This window comes from Halichoerus grypus, chromosome 1, assembly GCF_964656455.1.
Source record: "Halichoerus grypus chromosome 1, mHalGry1.hap1.1, whole genome shotgun sequence".
In the NCBI taxonomy this organism is placed as follows: Eukaryota; Metazoa; Chordata; class Mammalia; order Carnivora; family Phocidae; genus Halichoerus; species Halichoerus grypus.
This window is the reverse complement of record NC_135712.1, coordinates 18,526,451-18,547,058: the sequence shown is the minus strand read 5'-3', so window position 1 is coordinate 18,547,058 and position 20,608 is coordinate 18,526,451. Positions and strand designations below refer to the sequence as shown.

The following is a 20,608-nucleotide window of genomic DNA, read 5'->3' as shown; positions in this document are numbered from 1 at the left end:
GGATGAGCGCTATGCTGCAGCCATATTTGGAAAATATAGTCAGCTGTAAGTGAAACAAGAGTAAATCCCTACAAATTTCTGTTTGAATCACTTTTCTTTTTGAACCAGAGATAAAGCTATGGTTTTATCTGGAAATACAGAGATAATATAAAGATCTCTCTAAATAAAGAGATAATGTAAAATAAATAAAAAAATAATCACTGAGTGAAAAGTTACTAGGCTGGCGAATACAATAATGACTTACGAATCTTAGTCTTATAGTCAGATTTTCAATCCTTTGGAAAATTCTTTAGGTTCATTTAAGAGTTCATAGTTACCAATGGGTGCTGTTAAATCCAGAGTGGTTTTGTAAAAACAAAAGGTTTTATTGTTAGTGAGATGCTATTTTGTTTTTGCCTGTTTTTTTTTTTTTTTTTTTTTAAGATTTATTTATTTATTTTTAGAGAGAGAGAGAGAGAGGGTGAGCAAGCACCTGAGATCCGGGGTAGGGGTGGAAGGGAGGGGAAGAAGGAGAAGGAGAGTCCTAAGCAGATTATGTGCTGAGCACAGAGCCCTCTGGAGTGCTCAATCCCCTGACCCTGAGATCATGACCTGAGCTGAAACCAAGAGAGTCGATGCTTAACCAACTGAACCACCCAAGTGTCCCCCACCCACCCTTTTTTTTTTTTTTTTTGCCTATTTTAAAGCTGTAGTCCAACAGAACTTTTTCCCTCTGTTTATGAGATTCTATTTTTGTTGAGAAAAAAGCTGGACAAGATTAATGTATGTAAAGAAGGCACTCTGGTATTTGTTAGTAATTGTGAAAAGCTCCTTGAGATGGAGCACACCTTGTTTTGATGTTGCTTTTCTCTATTTGTTACAATGAAAACTTCTCCATCTGGAGCAAACAAAATGGAAAAATCTGAAGAGGTGATTGTATACTCCTGAGAAATTGGGAGAAAAGCAGCATTTTGCAGAAAAATATTCTCCCTGTCTTAACCTGAAATGAATAGTTTATGAAATTTTATGATCATTGAAATCATAATCTTCAACTGGACTATTGGCCACTGTTAAGAGATTTGGATTTCGGGGTGCCTGGGTGGCTCAGTCGTTAAGCGTCTGCCTTCGGCTCAGGTCATGATCTTAGGGTCCTGGGATCGAGCCCCGCATCGGGCTCCCTGCTCGGCAGGAAGCCTGCTTCTTCCTCTCCCACTCCCCCTGCTTGTGTTCCTGCTCTTGCTATCTCTCTCTGTGTCAAATAAATAAATAAAATCTTTAAAAAAAAATAAAAATAAAATTAAAAAAAAGAGATTTGGATTTTTACAGGTAGAGTCAATGGTCCAGTGAAGTTATTACTGCTTATTTTGTAGACTGTTTTGTGTCTTTTGTGTACCATTTCAACATGAAATTTTAAGGATTTCTTAGATGAAGTTATGGGATTAACTTGTGTCTTGAGTTTACAATGCAGTCCTTCAATGACAGCCCTTGACTGAAGCAATTTTCATAATTATATTGACCTGAGAAGATGTCCTTGCCAGAAGGACTGTGCCAGCATATCACAGAATGCAAATAGTGTTCATCATGTAAGTGCAGAGGACACGGCCCACGTCATCTGCAGAAGGTAGGAAATCTTTGCCCCCAGAAGATCTGCAGACGTCTTTTGTTAAACATTTGTTGCAGGTCAGGTCCCCAGGAGAGACTCTAAAACAGATTTGTGGCAGAGGTTTATTGGGGAGTGCTCTTGACATCAACACCTCTGGGAGAGTGGAATGATCCCGTGGGGTGTTGTGGAACTGCGATGGTCCCTGAGTGTACCAAATAGAGGCAAAGGGACCAGGGCCTTATGTCCTGATATTAACCATCACTGGATGTGAGCTGACCCAGAGGAAGGGGCAGGACTTTGGGTGAAATGACTCTCTTTAGACACAAACAGCATAAGTGTCTCAGTTCTGAGGGGGGCACATCACAGCATCCACCTCAGAAGTTTTTTTGAGCTACTGAGAGACATACCATGATCACCATAGAACCAAGGCTATCAAATGTAGATGATAGAGGAAGTTTTATTTTGAGGAAATAAATTGTGATTTAAAACCCATCAGAATCAAGCCCAAGATCTGTCATACTCATTCTCATCACCAGGTATACGTGGCTGTGAAATGTGAGGTTTGTACCATTTCCAGAAGTTTCTGTGTTAGATGCTTCAAGTTTCCACAGATTTGCAATTCTCATACTTAATTGTAAGTTAAAGAGGAAAATGAACACATTGTGAACGATATTTGTTAATAACCATAAAAATAGTTTAAATCATCAAAGATATTTATTTTCAAGGCCCTTTATCCTGCTGCTCAAGGCCAAACTGTTAGCAGGTAGAGTTGCATGGATGTGTTGTAAATGTACTGTTTTACCTCTGGATAGAAAATTGAATCTTGGGGTGCCTGGGTGGCTGAGTCATTAAGCATCTGCCTTCAGCTCAGGTTGTGATCCCGGGGTCCTGGGATCAAACCCTGTGTCAGGCTCCCTGCTCAGTGGGGAACCTGCTTCTCCCTCTCCCTTTGCCCTTACCCCCCTTGTGCTCTCACACGCTCTCTTTCTCTCAAATAAATAAATAAAATCCTAAAAAAAAAAGAAAAGAAAAGAAAATTACATCTTGCCGTCTCAAGAGGAGCATCACAGATATCTCCTAAGAAAGAACTGGTTCACATCTTGTAGGAACCAAATGCTAGGCATTAATGACATCAGAATGGTCCAATTATAAAATCTCATCCATGGGGAGACAGAATATAGTAGTTTAAAAGCATAGATTCTACGTGGTTTAGAGCACAGCTGTACTATTTGTTTGCTTGGTGCCCCTGGGAAAATTAAATTTTCTGTTATCTTATTTTCTCAGCTCTAAACTCGGTGTAATAATAATAATACTAGGGTTTTAAAGATTAAATGATTAATATGTGTGCATGGCAGAGAGTAAGTGCTTTGTAGGTGTTTATTATTATAATGTTCAGATGTGGGTTTTGTTTTTTTTTTTTGAAGAAAAGTATAAGAGAGAACCACCTTTCTCTGTATTAAATTAGTGCACCATTTTTTGGTGCTGGAGGTATACCTTTTGCTGTATGGAAAATCAAATAATGTTTGATTGTTAGAGTCAGTATCTTTGAATGTTATTAGAGTTGACGTTTGAAGGTTTTCCTCAGCTCTCTCCATATGGGTCAGGAAAAGACTTAAAACAAAAACAACCTTATTCTAAACCCTTGATGAAAAAGGGTGAGACTGGGAATTTATTTTCAAGAAAAACCTATGAGTCCTACATCTTTGATATATTATCTCATTTAACCTTTATACCAACCCTATGAAATTTGCGCTGTAATTTTCTCCTTTTTACTGATGGAGGGAGACAAGACAAGAGGTTATGAATAGAAGCTGGAGCAGAGTTTAGGATCTGAAAACAAATCCGTGTTTTCATTATAGTGCTTGGGCAGAGGTGGAATGCGGTGCTGGCCCATTCCATAGCAATTCAGGTTGGATGATGTATGTTCAGAATACAGATGGGCAGGGAGTCCTTCCACGCTGTGACCAGCTGCAAAGGTGTTTCACCTGGGGAGAATTCATGACAGCAGAACCACTAACTGCCTTCTCTGGGACCACTAGTCTTTTTAGTTATTAGTTATTAGTTAGTTAGTTATTCCAGTAGGACGAAAAGCATGGAAAACTCCTTTGGTCATATAAATACTAAATTGCTTGGTGTATGTCTCCCCAAGAATATAAGACAAACCTATCATTGTAAAACAGGGCTTTCTTTTCTTTACTTTTCTTTTTTTCTCTTCTCTTCTCTTTTCTTTTCCCTCTTCTTTTCTCTTTGCTTTTCTGTTCTGGTTAAAGATTAAGTTATATAAGTAAGAAAAGGTGTTAATGTTTGCCAGAGGCCACTGGAAATCAATATATTTTTGTTTTAAGACACCTTGTATTGTAGCTCTCTCAAGGATATTTGGAGAAAAAAGAGGAAACAGCTAAAGGAAGTCACTGTAGTGGTGAAAATTGTCCTCTTGAAAGCTTCTTCCACATGTTTTCTACTGCAGAATATTATGTTGATTCAGGAAATTAGCTTTGCATTTTTTAAAACTATAGTTTAGAAGAGGACTATATTTAGGTCAGAGAGAAAAAGATAAAGATGTGGTTTTCAAATTCTAAACTCTTACATTTGGACAGTTCTTATAGTTGCTCAGTTGACATACTTTCCTTTTCTATAAGTAAAATGGCTTGCACTCTTTTCTTCTGTTCCAGGAAGTCTCAGAACTCTCCCTGATGTCTAAATCTTATTTTTTTAAATTTATTTATTTGACAGAGAGAGATAGCGAGAGTGGGAACACAAGCAGGGGGAGTGGGAGAGGGAGAAGCAGGCTTCCTGCCAAGCAGGGAGCCCAATGCGGGGCTCGATCCCAGGACCCTGGGATCACGACCCAAGCCGAAGGCAGATGCTTAACGACTGAGCCACCCAGGCGCCCCGATGTCTAAATCTTAAGAGAAACAGAGGAGCAAAATGTCTATCTGCAAATTTGTGAAGAAGAGTATCCAGTTATTTAAAAATATACTGTTCTAGAAATCATGAAACAAATAACTATTTATTTTGGATTTTAAAAATAAAAACAACTCAGGGGATATGCACGGACCTTTGCACCCAACAGGCTAAAGAAAATCAGATTGAAGATGACACAGTGTAATTAAAACAGGGGGATGACCTTAATTCATCAGGATAAGAAGATAAAAGAATCAAGGAATGAAAAGATCTCTTTCTATGTATAAACCATTTTTTTTAAAAAAGAAGAACTCTGTGGATAGAGGAGAATAACAGTGAAACATTAAGTGGGAGTATGTGGAAAAGAAAAATTCTAGAAGATCAAAAATAGTATACATACGCAGTAGGTATCTGAGCTTTACACAAATTTATACCAATATCAGTGCCTCTCTACTGGTTTCTTTGAGTACAAGATTCATAGAATATATTAAAAACAAAAATTTACCCTCTCTCAAGCCAGTAAAAATGTGAGACAGTTTTTCTACCAAGTCATTTAGCATCATGACCAGATGGTTAAAGAAGATAAATTTTAAGAGTTGATTTTCAAGTTTTAGAGGAAGCTGCTGTTGGTTTTCAGTTTGGTACACTTCATAGTGCACATTTGCATATGAAAAATGCTCCTATAATATTGCAGTTAATTTACTGGGCAAACAGCTTGAATATATATTGAGGCTTTATGGTGCCAAGACACCCGGTTGATCTGATAAAATTACAAGTGAATGTGGGAGTGGAGGAGAAAGGAGTAATAAATCAGTTATATGTTAACTTGCAGAAGAAAGAAAATGCTTGCCTATTCTCCAATTCTCCCCACCTTTTCAACTGGTTGAATTTACATTGTGCAGACAAAATGTGATTGTGTTAGCACCTTGTTATTGATTAATCCTCTTAAAAAGAGTAAGTTACTTGGTTGCTTTAATTGATTGATTTTTTAAATTGGCAGTAAAATCCTTGAAAAGCATTAGACCTATGTAAACACAGTCTGAATACACGCTCATAAAATTTAACCAATATTTGGATACCCATTCTATCAAGGCATCTTGTTAAAGTAATGAAATAATGATTTAATTCTCTAATTATTAAAAAAATGGGGCGCCTGGGTGTCTCAGTCAGTTAAGCGTCTGACTCTTGATTTCAGCTCAGGTCATGATCTCAGGGTTGTGAGATTGAGCCCTGTGTCGGGCTCTGTACTAAGCATGGAGCTTGCTTAAGATTCTCTCTCTCCCTCTTCCTCTGTACCTCCTTCTCTCTCCCTCTCTCTCTCTCTCTCTCTCAAAAAAAAAAAAGACGGCTAGCCAATTAAGCAAAACGTATCTTTCACCCTACATACATCATTAAATGGATCTGTTATTTGAATGAAAGAAGAGACATTTCTGGTTAATACAACCAAAATGTTTGTTAGGCAGGCACAGCTTCTGTTATTTAAATGTGAGTTTGTCTGCAGTGGACATTGTTGATGCTTCTCGAGCATTAGTACCATCCCTCCTCTATCTGGTGTGTGAAGGCCAGGGATGCTGCCATACATCCCACCATACTCAGGCAGACCCCTTCTCTCCCACATTATGAGGAACTAGTTGGTCCAAATTGTCAATAGAGCTAACATCTATGACTAACTCACATCTATGACTGTGTCACTATTGTGGTTTTGATAAAGAAAGCAGGACATAGAGGTGTCTCTGGGAAAATGAGATGATCCATTCCACCAGCACATGTGACACATCCTGATGAGGGTTCCAGAGCTTTCTGAGAGAGCTTCAAAGGGAAGATACTCCTGCCAACAAAGAAGGGTGTGGTGCCAGATAACTGTAATTTTGGGGTGCAGATCAGTATCTCCTGGGTGCCCAGCTTTTGAAGATTTAAGCTTGATGAGCATTTAATTCTTAGTACAGTAGCCATGGTCTTTCTGTAGGCTTTCAAATCATCTGAAAGAGTTTTACCTCATCCTTAAGATCAGATACCCAAAAGGAGGTATTGCCAGTCGCTTGGCAGTTTTATTCCTTCTTGAATTCACTTGACTTTTGTTGACTGCCCATTATATGGCAGGCATTCTAGCTGTAAGAGTGACAAGAATAAGGCAGACTCAGTTGATGTCCTCCTGGAATTAAGTTCTTGTGGGAGAAGATGTCTGTGAATGAATACGTATTCAAGCAGTTAATTAATCACTATTGTTTTAAGGGTCTGTAAGAAAACTACACAGTATTAGGAATGTGTATAAGGGAGATCCTAATGGAATTTTGGCCCTCAAAGAAAGTTTTCTCTGATGAAGGGATGCCTTTGCTCATGGTGCTTGGGCTTCCTTACAGCATGGAAAGTAGGTGTCAAGAACCCAAACCCCAAGAGATCAAGGCTGAAGTGCATGGCATTTGTGATCTATCCTTGAAAGTCACATTACCTCCCTTCTGCCACACTCTTGGATAAGACAGTCGCAAGGGTCCAACAGTTATCGAAGAAAGGGTGACATGGGCACTATAGCTTGATGGAAGGGATGTGAAGATCACGAAAAACAAATAGGATGAGCGCTATGCTGCAGCCATATTTGGAAAATATAGTCAGCTGTAAGTGAAACAAGAGTAAATCCCTACAAATTTCTGTTTGAATCACTTTTCTTTTTGAACTCTCTAGGTGATTGACATGATCTCCAGCTTCAGAAGTGGACTCTAATTGGTGGAGCCTGTAGTGCAAGCCCACCTTCCTGGTCATAGTAATTGCTTCAGGAGTTTCACCTGACATGAGTCCTTTCCAGTCAGAGTGGTGGCCATAGCAGTTACTCAGAGGTTGGGAGGGGAAACATCATCTCTCCTTCCGGACGGTGTGGTGTCTTGATGTGAGGTCTAGAACTGCTACAAATACTTTGTTATCAGGAGGAAAGCCAGTCTGAGGACCAAACTGATGTATCAGGGTGGGCAGAGGTCAGTGAATTACAGAGAAACAGACTGGAGTCCTTATCAAGCCATATCAGAAACTTTAATGTCCTCTAGACTGCGTGAGCCAGTGCATTACTTTTTAAGTGAGTTTGTGTTGGATCCTCTATTACTTGCAAATGAAATCATCCAAAGAGATCCCACGACCCAACAGCACCAAGGCCAAGGACTCTTACTGGTCTTCAGTCTACTGTCCCCTGCCCTGCCCTTCCCTGCCCCCAACATTCATATGAGACTCCTTTTCTCTTCTAAAGCTGTTTCTAAGTTTTGGTTTGATATATAAAGAGGATTAAGTGTAAGGGAAGGTCTCCATACTTTCCTATTTTAGCTCTAGAAAGCCTTCAAATACTTGGATGCACCAAAGTTTAAGTCTTTATTCTGAAATGATTACAATTATCAGAAGTTGCAAAAGTAGACCTAGAATCCCTTGAACCCATCATCCAGATTCCCATAGTGAATGGTATCTTATATAACTGTAGTCCAATATCAAAACAAGAGAACTGACATAATTTAGTAGGACAGTAAGCATTGTTTAATTAGCCCTTGATTTTGTCATCTGTAAAGTGACAATATAATAATATGTTCCTTTCAAATTGAAACAAGAAAATGAATACAAAACAGCCCAATGCCTAGTACTTAATACCTGGAATTCTTATCAAGAACACTTATATATACATTAATGTGTATGTATGTACATGTATATACGTACATATATATTGCATGTATATATATGTATATGTATGCAAATACACACATGCAGATACAAATATATCCATTTTGTAGGGCTCAGGGTATTATTGTTAATAGTTGAAGCTTTGTTTTTTGACATTTTGCTAAGCACATCTGTAACTTGTGGTTACATCCTTGGAGGAAATACAATTTGTGATTATATTTTTCTTGTGAAAAAAACTTGGTCCATTTTTTGTGAAAGTTGTGGGAGAGGCCTATATCAGAGTAACACTCTTAATATATTGCATACAAAAATCAAATCTCTAGCAATCAGCCGTTGCATTACTCAAATACTGGTCATGATGTCTATACCCTCATAGGCCAATCTATGAATACCTTCTAGATTACAATAACTGAAGTGCTTCAGACAGATCTTATGTTCTACCAATTTCCAGGCTGATTGAGTCATTTTTTGGAGAGACTCTCAACTAACTAAAGGAGTTCTCATTTTTAAAATTTTATGTACCTCCAGTGCAGTGCTTTTCAAAGAGCGGTCAGTGGAACACCCACATTAATATCATGTGGTAAATTTTCAAGGACCTAATTTAGATCTCCTAAATGACTTCTGATGGGGAAGAGTAAGAAATCTTTTTTTGACACACATCAGATTCCCATGGGCATAAAAGTTGAAGAATGTAGCCCAGGTGCCATACATCTGCTTTCCTCAAAATATAAGGATAGAGTTCTAAAGTAATTCAAGAATGAATGATGCTACAAGTACTAATAGCCGGAAAAAGCAAAGAGGCAAAAGAGATGGTTTATGATAAAATTGGAAAAGAAATGTATAGGAAGATAAAAGGTATAAAAATAATTATTCAAAGAAGCATCTCAAAATAAAATCATCTTAAAATGGGTTTATTCAAAGAAGCATCTCAAAATAAAATCTTAAAATGGGTTCACCCAAACATACTGCTTTTTCTAAGAATTAACTTTAAAAAATTAAAAATTTTAAATTCACACACAGTAAAATCAACTATTTTTGGTGTACAGTTCTATACATTTTAACACATGAATGAATTTGTATGATCAGGATAAAGAACTCCTTCTTTGTTTCCCTTTGTACAAAGTCATACCCTTCCCTCCTCCCAATCCTTAGCAAATACTGATCTGCTTTCTGGCACTATAGTTTTGTCTCTTAAAGAATGTCATATAAATAGAATCATACAGTATGTAAACTTGAGACTGACTGCTTTCACTACGCATAATGCCTTTGAGATTCATCCAAGTTGTTTGATGTATAAATAGTTCATTCCTTTTTATTGCTGAGTAGTACCGCATTCTATGGATATATCACAGTGTGTTCTTCATTTACCTTTTGAAGAACATTTGGATTGTTTCCAGTTTTGGGTGATTACCAACAGAACTGCTATAAATATTCATGTACAGATTTTTGTGTGAACATACGTTTTTATTTCTCTAGGAGTAAATTCTCAGGACTGGGGTTGTTTGGTCATATGAGGATATAGTAAGTACATGTAACTTTATTAGAAACTATCAAGCTATTTTTCAGAGTGGCTTTACCATTTTGCATTCTTACCAACAATATACAAGAATTACAGATATTCTGTGTCTTTGGTAGCACTTGGTATTGTCAGTATTGTTTATTTTAGCCATTCTAATAAGTATATGATGATATCTTCTAGTGGTTTAAATTTACATTTCCCTAATGGCTAATCAGTATTGTTGAACATCTTTTGATGTGCTTACTAGCCATCTGTACATCCTCTTTGATGAAATGTCCATTCACATCTTTTGACTATTTTTTTGAAGATTTATTTATTTATTTGGAAGAGAGAGAGAATGAGAGAGGAAGGGGCAGAGGGAGAAAATATCTAAGCAGACTCCCACTGAGCGTGGAGCCCACTATGGGCTCAATTTCGTGACCCATGAGATCAGGACCTGAGCCGAAACTGAGAGCCGATGCTTAACCTACTGAACCACCCAGGTGCCCCTCTTTTGACTGTTTCTAAATTGGAATGTTTATTTTCTTATTGGTGAGTTTAGAGGGTTTGTTATATATTCTAAATACAAATTCTTGCAGATATGTGATTTGCAAATAACTTCTTCCGGTCTATAGCTTATGTTTTTATTCTCTTAACAGTGTCTTTCACAGAAGGAACATTTTTATTTTTTTATTTTTAATTTTTTTAATTTATTTATTTTTTTTAGAGAGAGAGCAGGGGCGGGGCAGAGGGAGAGAGAGAATCTTAAGCAGGCTCCAAGCATTGTGCCAAGCCCAATGCGGGACTTGATCTCACAACCATGTGATCATGACCTGAGCCAAAATCAAGAGTCAGGCACCTGACTGACTGAGCTACCCAGGCACCCCCCAAATTTTTAATTTTGATGAAGTCTAGTTTGCAATTTATTTTATAGGGATCAGGCTTTTGACATAATATCTAAGAATTCTTTGCCTAATTGAAGTAATGAAGATTTTCTTCTGTTTTTTTTTTGAAAAGTTATGTAGTTTTACATTTATATACAGATCTGTGATTAATTTTGAGTTAATTTTTGTAAGAGGTTATATATATAATTTTTTGGTGTTTTTTTTTTTGTTTTTTTGTTTTTTGTATGTCCTATTTGCTTTGTCCTAACCATTTGTGGAAAATACTGTATTTTATCTATTTAATTATCTTTGCAGTTTTGTAAAAACCAACTGGCTCAAGGGAATGAGAAAGCAAGCCGTAGTCTGGGAGAAAATGTTTGCAAAAGCTATATCTGATAAAGGATTGTTATGCAAAATATACAAAGAACTCTTAAAACTAGCAATTAAATAAGGAACAATCCAATTTAAAAAAATGGTTAAAAGACCTGTACAGACACTTACCAAAGAAGATATATAAATGCCCAATAAGCATATGAAAAGATGTTTAACATCGTATGTCATTAGGGAATTGCAGATTGACAACAATGTGATACAGAACACACCAAAATCCAAAACACTGTAAACAACCGTGGTAAGGATGTTGAGCAACAAGAACTATCATTCATGGCTGGTGAGAATGGAAAATAATACAGACACTTTGGAAGACAGTTCGGCAGTTTCTTACAAAGCCAAACATATTCTTACCATACAATCTAGCAGCTATGTTCCTTGGTATTTTCCTAAGTGAGTTGAAAACTTATGTCCATATAAATACATGTTTACAGATTTTTTTTTAAATTTTTATTTTTTAAAGATTTTATTTATTTATTTGAGAGAGGAAAAGAGAGCACAAGTAGGCGGAGGGGCAGAGGGAGGGGGAAAAACAGACTCCCTGCTGATCAGGGAGCCCTACATGGGGCTGGATCCCAGGAAACTGGGATCATGACCTGAGCCAAAGGCAGACACTTAACCAACTGAGCCACCCAGGTGCCCCATACAGATGTTTATAGCAGCTTTATTCATAATTGCTGAAACATGGAAACAACTAGGATGTCCTTCAGTAGGTGAATGGATGCATAAACTGTTGTACATCTGAAAAATGGAAAATTACTCAGTGCTAAAAAGAAATGAGCTATCAAGCCATGAAAAGATATGGATGAACTTTAAATGAATGTTACTAAATGAAAGTAGCCAATCTGAAAAGGGTATCTACTGTATGAATCCAATTATATGACATTCTTCAAAAAAAGCAAAACTGTAGAGACAATAAAAATATCAGTGGTTGCTAGGGGTTATGAGGAAGAAGGGATGAATAGGTAGAACACAGAAGATTTTTTGAGAAAAAAAGATAATCAGTTGGCCATACCTATGGAGGTCTATTTTTAAACTCCATTTTGTTTCATTGATCTGTATGTATATTTATCTGTCTACCAACATCTCACTATAATTTTATAGTTGGCCTAAAAATTGTGATTTTCCATTTGTTATTCTTTTTCAAAATGCTTTGGCTTTGCTTGTCTATGTGAATTTTGGACTCTAGTCTATATCTACAAAAAAAAAAAAATCCTGCTGGGGATTTGATTGTGACTGAGTTATCTGTAGATTCATTGGAGCAGAGTTGGCAGCTTTACTGTGTTGGGTCTTACAATCCATGCATATAGATTTTAATTTTTTTTCAGTTATTGTAAATGTATATGTTTAAAAATTGTTTTTTATTGCTTATCATTTATTGTTAGTAGATGGGAATATATGATTGGGTTTTGTATGTTAACTTTTTTTTTTGTAGATTCCTTGAGATTGTCTGCATAGAAAATCACATTGCCTGTGAGTAGAGACAGTTTTATTTTTTTCCTTATAATCTATTTGACCCCCACCATCCCTTATTGTTCTGATTAGGACTTACAGTATATTAAATAGGAATGTTTCAGAGTGGACAGCCTTGCCTTGTTCCTGTTCTTAGGATGAAAGCATTCAGTCTTGCACCATTGAGTATAATACGGGTGTAGGTTTTTCATCAATGCCCTTTATTATATTGTGGAAATTTCATTCTCTTCCTAGTTTCCTGAGGTTTTTCATTTTTATCATGAATTAATATTGAATTTTGTCAAATTTTTTTTTTGCATCAATTGATATGATCATGTGCTTTTTTTACTTTAGGCTGTTAATAATAGACTGCACTGATTGATTTTTGAATATTGAACTAGCCTTGCTTTCCTGGGAGAAATTCCATTTGTTTGTTTTATATATGACTGGATTTGATTTGCTAACATTTTGGGGGGGATATTTTTGTGTCTACTTCATGAGGGATATTCGTCTGTAGTTTTCTTTTCCTACTGTCTTTGGTTTTGGTATCAGGGTAATATTGGCCTCCCAAAATGAGTCAGGAGTTGTCCCCTCCTTTCCTTTTTTCTGGAAGAGATTGTATTAAATTGGTGTTATTTCTTCTTGAAATGTTTGATAGAAATTAGTAGTGAAGTTATCTCTGCTTGCATATTTCATTTTCAAAGGGTTTTATCTAGAAATTAAATTTAAGGGGCCCCAGGGTGGCTCAGTCAGTTAAGTGTCCAACTCTTGATTTCGGCTCAAGTCATGATCTCAGGGTCGTAGGATCAAGCCTCGCACAGGGCTCTGTACTTAGTGGGGAGTCTGCTTGAGATTCTGTCTCTCCCTCTTATTCTGCCCTTACCCCCGTCCCTATCTATCATCTATCTATCTATCTATCTATCATCTATCATCTATCTATCTATCATCTATCTCTAAAACAAATAAATCTTTAAAAAAAGAAATTTAAGAGGTATAGGACTATTAAGGTGTCTTTCATCGTGCATAAATTTTTGAGGAATTGCTTTATTTTTTTAAAGAAAGATTTTATTTATTTATTTGACAGAGAGAGAGGGAGAGAGAGAGAGAACAAGCAGGGTGAGTGGCAGAGGGAGAGGGAGAAGCAGGCTCCCCACTGAGCAGAGAGCCTGATGTAGGGCTCAATCTCAGGGCCCTGGGATCATGACCTGAGCCGAAGACAGATGCTTAACTGACTGAGTCACTCAGGTAAACTAGGTATTGCTTTATTTTATTTAAGTTGTTTTATTTATGTGCACAGAGTTGTTTTCAGTGTAATCTTAGGATTCTTTTAATGTCTACAGTGTCTATAGTAATGTATTGTCCTTCACTCCTTATACTCGTAATTTTTATCTCATTTCTTTTTTACTTTGTCAGACTTAATAGAGGTTTATCAATTTTATTGATTTTTTTTTTAAAAGAAATCAGCTTTGGCTTCATTGTTTTTTCTATTTCTTTTTTTTTGTTTCATTAATTTCTGCCCTCATTTTTATTATTTATTTCCTGTGCTTCCTTTGGTTTTGTTTTGCTTTGCTTTTTTTTTCTAATTTAAGGTAAGAGCTTGTATTATTGAATTATGACTTTCCTTTTATCCTTTCTTTGCCTGGTAGTTCTGGACTATAAAAACTGACCACGTAAGGTCAAACTATTCAAAATAATCTTAATAATCAATGGGAAAAATTTTTATTTTTCCATGACTGTTTATATTTTTTATAAATACATCGAACACTTTCTTACTGTGGATTATAAGTGGCTGACAAATGAAAAAAAGGTGAAATTAATACTTATTTAATAGATTGTAATTTAAGACATTATGAATTTTGAGAACTGAAGTGTTTTGTTTATAAAAATGCAAAAAAAGTACTTTGAACTTCTCATTATATAAATTACAGTGAGAGCAAGCATCTTGTCCATGCCTTGGCAGTTTGTCTTACTGCTTTCTAAGTTTGTTTCTAACAGTTTATCCTTTGTACCTCAAATATTGTGAAATATTTCCAAATGTTCCTTTAATGTGAAATTTTATCATTGTCACTTTTGGGACATCTACAGCCTTTTATCACTACCACTTTCCTCATTTCTGTTAATACATTCACCTTTACTGAGTTCCTCTGGCTGCATATTTAGGGCCTTTTGAATGGCAGCACTGTCAGCCTCTCAATGGTCAGCTATTTTTTCTGTAACTCCATTTATGTTGGATTCAAATTTTACTTTATTTTTTTGCTGCACATTCATCTTTGTTGGTCAGTTTTCTCTTTTGATTGTACATTTTAAAAAAATGTCAGATGGGTTTATCATTGGGAGACAAAGAGACAACACAATTATGCTCTCTGCTATATGTGCATGAACTGAATAATAGATGTACAGGGACCAATCACTGACAGACTTTGAAAGAAGTAGTTGATTGGTCACTGGTCATGATGCACATCTGTTATTTATGTAGTGATTTGTGGACTGAAGAACTAGAAGTGAAGTTTTTATTTCATGCAGTTACTCATAGTAAATATATTGTAGCAATTAAAATTTGAACAGTGTTAGTGGGGGACTGATATTATTTAATTAAGTTATGATAATTGAAATCATGTATATTGTGACTGTTTAAAGCTAAGCCTATCTGCATAAGCATTTATTTCTATAACTTTCCTTCTGAGCACAACTTTAGATGCACTCCACAAATGTTGATGTATGAATTTTCATTTTTGTTCACCTTAAATTATTTTATAATTTTCCTTTAGATTTCTTCTTTGACCAATGGTTTATTTGGAGCTTTGTTTTTTAATTTCTAAATATGTGGAGTTTCTCCTGTTGTATTTCTGATATTTATTTCTAGTTTAATTATTTTACTTCCAGAGAACATACTTTGGGTGATTTAAATTCTTTAAATTCATTAAGGTTTATTTTCTAAGTCAGAATGTAGTCTATTTTTATCTGTTCAAATTGCACTTGAAAGACTGTCTATTCTGCTGTTGTTCAGTGGAATGTTTTATAAATGTCACTTAATAATAGTTGTTTGATGTCATCAGGCAATTCTTTTATGACCTTGCTGACTTTCTGTCAACTATTTCTTTTGCTTGCTAAGAAGAGGTTTTTTTTCCCCCAGCTTTATTAAGACATAATTGATATATAACATTGTGTGAATTTATTTATTTATTTTTAAGATTTTTATTTATTTATTTGGCAGAGAGAGAGACAGTGAGAGAGGGAACACAAGTGGGGGGGGAGCGGGAGAGGGAGAAGCAGGCTTCCTGCTGAGCAGGGAGCCCGATGTGGGGCTCAATCCCACGACCCTGGGATCATGACCTGAGCCGAAGGCAGAAACTTAACGACTGAGCCACCCAGGGGTCCCTATTGTGTGAATTTAAAGTATACAGTGTGATGATTTGACACACTTATATATTGGGAAATGATTGCCACGAATAGGGTTAGTTAATACCACCATCATTTTACATAATTAACATTTTTTTGTGTGTTGTGAGAACACTTAAGATTTACTGTCTTAGCAACCTTAAGTATATAATACAGTGTTGTTAACTATAGCCAGTAAGTATACTGTTTATTAAAGCCCCAGAACTTACTCATCTTATAAGTTTGTATCTTTTGACCAACACCTCCCCAATCCCTCCCACCCCCCATTACCAGCCTCTGGAAACCAACATTCTATTTAAGAGGGAAGTTTTAAAGTCTCCATTATAGCTGTGGATTTGTCTTTTTTTTTTTCTTTCAGTTTTGTCATTTTTTTGCTTTATGTATTTACAAGCTCTGTTCTTAGGTGCATACACATTTGTAATTATTTAGTCTTCTTGCTAAATTGGCCCTTTTATCATTATGCAACCTGCCTCTTTATCTCTGATTATTATTATTTTGCTCTATTGTCTACTTTGTCTGGTATGAAGTTCACCATTCCAGCTTCATTTTGATTAGTGTTTACATGTTATAGCTTTATCCTTTTTACTTTCAAGCTGCATAGTTTATTACATATGAATGAGTTTCCTATAGATAGCATATAGTTGAGTAATTAAAAAAAGCCATTCTGATAATTTCTGTCTTTTAATTGGTGCATTCAGACCGTTTATATTGAATGTAATTACTAATATATTTGGGCTTAGCTCTCCTATTTATTATTTTTTAAAATTTTCTTTCTTCTCTTTTTTACTCCTTTGTTTCCCTTTCCTGCCTTCTTTTGTTTTATTTGAATATTTTTAATATTTCATTTTAGTTTATCTGTTCTATTTTTTTACTATATTTCTTTTTAAATTGAGATATAATTTATATATAACATTGTGTGAGTTGAAGGTGTGCAATATGTTGATTTGATACATTTATATATTGCAGTGTGATTGCCATCATAGTTTTAACTAACTCTCTAGCACACCAGATATTTATAATTTCTTTTTTTGTGGCAAGAGTATTTAAAATCTAGTCTCTTAGCAATTTTGAAGTATATGATACAGTATTGTTGACTATAATCACCATGTTGTGCATTAGATCTTCCAAACTTGTTTATCTTCTACTTTCAAGTTTGCACAACATCGCCCCAATTCCCCCATCCTCCTGCCCCTGATAACTACCATTCTACTCTCTGTTTCTATGAGTTTGGCTTTTTAGATCCCACAAATAAGGGATATCATATAATATTTTACTTTGTCTGGTTTATCTCACTAAGCATATTGCCTCAGATTCCATCTCTGTTGTCGCAAATGACAGGATTTCCTTCTTCCTCATGGCTGAATAATATTCCACTATATATATGCCACTTCTCCATTATTGTTGACAGGTACTTAGGTTTTTCCATATTTTGGCTATTGTGAATTATGCTGGGAATACAGATATCTTTTTGATATCCTGTTTTCATTTCATTTGGATATATACACAGATGTGGGGTTGCTGGATCATATGGTAGTTGTATTTTAACTTTTTGAGGAACTTCCATATTGTTTTCCATAGTGGTTGTACTAATTTACATTCCCACCAACAGTGCACAAGTGTTCTCTTTTCTCTGTATCTTCATTAACACTTGTTATCTCTTGTCTTCTTGATGGTAGCCATTCTAATAGATGTGAGGTGATGTCTTACTGTGGTATTGATTTGTATTTCCCTAATCACTCATGATGTTGAACATTTTTTCATGTACTTGTTGGCCATTTGGATGTCTTCCTTGGAAAAATGTCTATTCAGTTTCTCTGCCCATTTATAAATCAGCTTTTTTTTGTTATTAAGTTGTACCAGTTCTTTATATATTTTGGATATTAAACTCTTATTCAGTATATGTTTTGCAAATATTTTCTCCCATTCCACAGGTTGCCTTTTTATTTTGTCGATTGTTTCTTTTGCTGGCAGAAACTTTAGTTTGATGTACTTCCACTTGTTGATTTTTTCTTTGTTGTTTATACTTTTAGTGCCATATCCAAAATATCATTGCTGAGTCCAATGTTGAAGAGATTTTTTCCTTATGTTTTCTTCTAAGAGTGTTATGGTATCATGCCTTATGTTTAAGCTTTTAATCCATTTTGATCTAATTTTTCTGAAAAGTGTAAGATAGAGGTCCAACTTAATTTTGCTGCATGCAATTATGCAGTTTTCCCAACACCCTTTGTTGAAGAGACTATCCTTTTCCCATTGAATGTTTTTGGCTCTCTTGTCAAATATTAGTTGACTGTATATGTTGGGATTCATTTCTGGGTTTTCTATTCTGTTCCATTGGTCTATGTGTCTATTTTTATGTTAGTATCCTACGGTTTTAATTACTATAGTCTTATAATATTGTTTGAAATTAGGAAGTGTTATTTCTCTAGCTTTGTTCTTCTTTCTAAAAATTATTTTGACTACTTGGGGTCTTTTGTGATTCCATACAAACTTTATGATTTTTTTCTATTTCTGTAAATAATGCCATTGGAATTTTGGTAGGGATTGTGTTGAATCTATAGATGGCTTTGGGTAGTATGGGTATTTTAACAATATTAATTCTTTCAATCCATGAACATGAGATATCTTTCCATTTGTTTGTGCCTTTTTAAATTTCTTTCATCAAAGTCTTATAGTTTTCACTCTATATATCTTCCACTTCCTCCTAGGTATTTTGTTTCAGATGCTATTGTAAATGGGCTATTTGTCTTTATTTCTTTTTCAGATTTTTTTTGTTAATGTATGAAAATGCAGTTGATTTCTCTATGTTGACTTTATATCATGGAACTTTACTGAATTCATTGATTATTTCTAACAATTTTTTGGTTGAATTTTTAGGATTTTCTATGTGTAAGATTATAGCATCTGCAAATAATGACAATTTTACTTTTTCCTTTCCAATTTAGATGTCTTTTATTTCTTTGTCTTACTTAATTGCTGTAGCTAGGACTTCCAGTACTATGTTGAATAAGAGTGGTGAGAACAAACATGCTTGTCTTGTTTTTGACTTCAAGGAAAAGCTTTGAATCTTTCATCATTGAGTGTGATGTTAGCTATGGGTTTGTCATATGTGATCTTTATTATGTTTAGGTATATATCTTCTTTACCCAGTTTGTTGAAGGTTTTCATTATGGAAGGATGTGGAATATTTTCAAATGTTTTTTTGCATCTATTTAGATGATTATATGATTTTTATCTTTTCATTCTATGAATGTGGTGCATCACATTTATTGATTTGAAATATGTTGAAGCATTCTTACATCCCAGGGATAAATCCCATGTGATCGTGGTGTATGATCTTTTTAATGTACTGCTAAATTCAGTTTGCTAATATTTTGTTGAGAATTTTTGCATCTATATTTATCAAAGATATTCGTCTTTAGTTTTCTTAGAGTGTACTTGTCTGGCTTTGGCATCGGCTATGCTCACCTCATAAAATTAGTTTGGAAATGTTTCCTCCTCTTTAATTTTTTGGAAGAGTTTGAGAAGAATTTACATTAATTCTTCTTTAGATGTTTGGTAGAGTTTATTGGTGAAGCCATCTGGTCCTGAGCTTTTCTATTTTGGGAGGTGTTTGATTACTGATTCAAATTCTTTGATCATTATTGGTCTGATCAGATTTTTATTTCTTCATGATTCACTTTTGGTATGTCGTATGTTTCTAGGAATTTATCCATTTCTTCTAGGTTATCCAATTCGTTGACTTATAATTATTCATAATAAGTACTCTCTTATGATGCTATGTATTTCTTTCTTTTTTTAAAAGATTATTTATTTATTTGAGAAAGAGAGAGAGAGTGCGAGCAGTGTGAGCAGGAGAGAACAAGAGTGGGGGTAGGGGCAGAGGTTAGAGGGAGAAGCAGGCTCCCCGCTGACCAGGGAGCTTGATGCAGGACTCAATCCCAGGACCCTGGGATCATGACCTGAGGGGAAGGCAGATGTCTACCAGCAGAGCCACACAGGTGCCCCTATTTCACTTTCTTTCTTTCTTTCTTTCTTTCTTTAGAGAGGGAGAGGCAGGTGGAGGGGCAGAGGGAGAATCTTAAGCAGGCTCCACCCCCAGTGGGGAGCCCAACCTGGGGCTCAGTCTCACAGCCCTGAGATCATGACCTGAGCCAAAATCAAGAGTCAGACTCTTAACTTACTGAGCCACCCAGGCACCCCTGATGCTATGGATTTCTGTGGTGTCAGTTTTATTGTCTCCTCTTTCATTTTTTTTTTTTTCCTTTTGAGTCCTCTCTTAGTCTAGCTAAAAGTTTGTCAGTTTTGTTTATCTTTTCAAAAAACACTAGCTCTTAGTTTTGTAGATTTTTTCTATTGTTTTTCTGATCTTTATTTCATTTATTTATGTTCTAATCTTTATTTCCTTCCTTCTGCTAATTTTGGTCTGAGTTTTTTTTTCCCCCTGAGTTCCTTCAGGTGTAAAATTATGTTGTTTATTTGAGATCTTTCTATTTTCCTAATTATGCATTTATCACTATAAACTTTCAGAACTGCTTTTGTGGCATACTATTAGTTTAGGTGTGCTGTGTTTATATTTTCATTTGTTTTGAGATATTTTTTGATTTCCATTTGAATTTCTTTGACTCGTTGGTTGTTCAGGATTGTGTTGGTTTAGTTTGTACATGCTTATAAATTTTTCAGCTTTCTGCCTGTTGATTTCTAGTTTCAATTATATTTATTTATATAGTTTATGTAGTGGTTTCTAGGGCTTGCAATATGTATACTTAACTTTTCACAGTCTACTTGGATCCTATGCTTTTTACTTCAAATGGAATTTAGATAATTTATCACCATATCTTAAAATGATTG

At 35.4% G+C, this 20,608-nt stretch overlaps 1 long non-coding RNA gene across 6 annotated transcripts in view; it reads left to right on the top strand.

Moving 5' to 3' along the window:
• LOC118553267 (uncharacterized) overlaps positions 1 to 20,608 on the top strand; it is a 297,009-nt gene that overhangs the window by 82,753 nt on the left and 193,648 nt on the right. For 2 of the 6 annotated variants that reach the window (XR_013441538.1, XR_013441564.1), the window contains exon 3: positions 12,345 to 12,382. The exons of the other annotated variants lie outside the window; for them this stretch is intronic. This is a non-coding gene — a long non-coding RNA (uncharacterized LOC118553267). The remainder of the gene's footprint in view (positions 1 to 12,344; positions 12,383 to 20,608) is intronic. 6 annotated transcript variants of the gene reach the window in all.